This window comes from Xiphias gladius, chromosome 23, assembly GCF_016859285.1.
Source record: "Xiphias gladius isolate SHS-SW01 ecotype Sanya breed wild chromosome 23, ASM1685928v1, whole genome shotgun sequence".
Lineage (NCBI taxonomy): Eukaryota > Metazoa > Chordata > Actinopteri > Istiophoriformes > Xiphiidae > Xiphias > Xiphias gladius.
In genome coordinates, this window is record NC_053422.1 from 30335209 (window position 1) to 30338111 (window position 2903).

A 2903-nucleotide genomic window follows, 5' to 3' on the forward strand; every position below is an offset into this window, starting at 1 on the left:
TGGGTTTTATGTGCTTCATGTCTAAATCTTCAAGTATCACATATGTGGGTCTGCCCAACAGGTAAGAATAATACCTGACAGTACCTTTGTCCCTACTTAAGAAACACCTTAGAACATCTCTTTGTGTATACTGTGTCTGATAGGAGTGGGTACAGTTTGAAAATTTTCGGTATGGGTGCAGAAGCACTAAGAAAGCACTGTACCATTTGAGGTAATTCCCCTTCGTATTCTCATTTCACTGTCAGTTCAGATGTTTTTGACGGTTTGTTCAACGAGGTGTGTCAAAACTGTCAAGTGTTAAGCACTTCTAAGTCATTGGTTTCTTCAGGGTATTTCTCAGTACATGTGACAGCACATCAATGAGGATGAGAACATTTCTGATAGAGAAATTGATTGTTACAAAAACAGTTGTTATAATGGAGCAAGTTACGTTGTCGACATGGAAACATGGCAAACTAAAGTAAACTCTATTCTGACGAGGATGGGACTCAAACTCATGTGCGCAGAGCACAATGGATTAGTAGTCCATTGCCTTAACCATTCAGCCACCTCGTCTTTGGGCTCTGCTTTGTAAGGTGACCAGCGAGGGTTAAACCATAAAAAGCAAAAAAACTTAAACACAACTCAACTTTTGTTGTAATGCAATGCTAAACATTAGATCCTGGTCCTCACAAAGTCATACTTTTGTTAGATATAAAGGTATTTTTACCCTCTGCCACATCTCAAGACATCCAGGACCTTGTCTCCCTTTTGTGAAGCTAAGTTTGGTGTACAGTTCAACACCAGGTGGATCATGTGGTGCTATTAAGGTTGATCAGGGGTAAACCTGAGGTGTCAGTTCCCACATGGACGAAAGCAATCCTCAGATCAGGCTACGGGTCTACTCAACCCCACAAGTTCACTTTCTGCAATGCTTGGCCAGTTCACTGGAGCTGATGTTAGCCAGAATTTACCCTTCTGTAGGAACATGACCAGAATCCTTTTTCTTCAGCTCTCACCTCTTAGAGAGGATGCTGTTCTGCCGTGCGACCAGTGGTTAATCGACTCATGAAGTGGGGAACTGGGGGTGCACCTGTACAAATGAACAACAATGCCTGAATGTATGCCTATTGTTATAATTCAGTTTTAAGCATGACTGACATCCAAGTCTTCAAGGCATGATATGACAACCATGACACGAAACAGGTAACAACTGGGGGCAACTTATCACATATAATAAAGTACCTCATTCCAACAACTTGAACTTAAAAGTTTTTACCTTTGTGCCTGTAACAAATTGTACATTACTACACAACATTATGAAGCTAATAAATCTGACTCACTGCCGCAATCTCAGTCACCATAAATGACATCTGTCTCTGGCTCCCCAGCATCCTGGTTGCACTTAACAATGCCTTGGCACAAGTCATCTGGGTCAGCTCCAGTTCAGTAACTGGCCACATTCGTTACTGACGTTTGTAATCCAAGTAGCTGTGTCTGCATTGCCACCAGTGTGTTTCTTTTTTTTTCTTTTTTATTATCAAAAAGCAGTCATTCACATACTATTTACATGACAGATTTGTACATATTTAAAGTGCTGTACAGACACAAACACTTGTCCCCAAGTATAAACAATGCCGTCACCTAGTGTTTCTCAAGGAAGACATATTTAAGTGAATGTAAAACTAAAAGCAGTGGACACAAAAATGGACAAAACGAGACGGAAGTACAACAGACTTAAAGTAAAATAAATAAAACGTGAACTAAAGTAAAATGAAATAAAATAAACAGTCAAACTAAACTTAAAACAAAAGATGTAAAAACAGATATAGATCAACCACAACACCCCTCCCATTATTTTAAAAAGCAAAGTCCAAGTCATTATTTTCACCATCTCTGCTCCATTTACAAATATTTTTTCAAAAAGTCTTCTATTGGCTGTGTAAATGGTGCTTGTTTGCAGTTTTATGAAGTTATTGGATAGTTTCCACCAGTCATCTCCTTGTTTTTATTCAGTATGTAGTTCCTGGAGGTGTAGATGACACTTATTGCTTTAGAGTACGATGTTAACTGATTATTTACATCTGCCTTTTTCTCTGTTAGTCCAAAAGTAAAGTCCAGTGCCAGTCCTTTTGGTCAGTGATCCTGAGGCCACAGCAGCTCCCTAGGAGATCCTTGACCTCCTCCGTAAAGGGGATGCAGACAGGAAAGTGGAGGTGTTCCAAGTTCTCCTCTTCCGCCCTACATACGGTGCAGTCTCTCCCATATGCATTTTTATTGATTTGGTGCAGGATGACATCTGTGAAGATCCTCCTGTGACTTATCCATGTTTGCACATTGCGGGTTGCTGAATGTCGGGATAATGTTATGCCAAATTGTGGGTATGTATTTGTCAGGAAAATACTTTTACTAGATTGATTCTGAGGCAGGTCTTGTGCAAGCAGGTGTACTTTTTGGTTTTTGGACCGGTCGACAGGAGGATATCCAGAGTGTCATCCTGCACCTTACAGGCTGTTTTTGTAAAGGACCTGCCTCCACTCTGAAGTCAAACTTTCTTCAATTTATATCACACATGCTTTCAACGTTTTTTCTCCTGTTTTTCACTGTCTTGTTTTTAATACATTCAAGATTTTCTTTTTTCTATCTTTCCCTGTTTGTCCATAATGTCCCTAAATCTCTGTATTCCTGCCTGTGTCAGGGAGCCACACGACTGGGAGTTGCCAAGGTGTGTGATCTCTGGCTTGTGGAAAATGGGTAGCTCCAAAAGATGTGCCCTGCTCTTAACCTGAGTAGGAGTGGTCATGCCAGCCCCCAGGCCTCAAAGATTTCTTGTTCAAATGGACAGAGGTGACAGTATTGTCTTTTAGGATGAATTTGGCAGAGATTATGTTTATTACAATGATCAAAAGATGTTAATGATTCAT

General features: G+C 40.3%; 1 non-coding gene across 1 annotated transcript; it reads right to left on the reverse strand.

The window, feature by feature from the left end:
* Positions 1 to 473: 473 nt before the first annotated feature.
* Positions 474 to 555, reverse strand: trnas-acu. Its single transcript has one exon. It is a non-coding gene; the product is annotated as a tRNA-Ser (tRNA).
* Between the last annotated feature and the right edge of the window lie 2348 nt (positions 556 to 2903).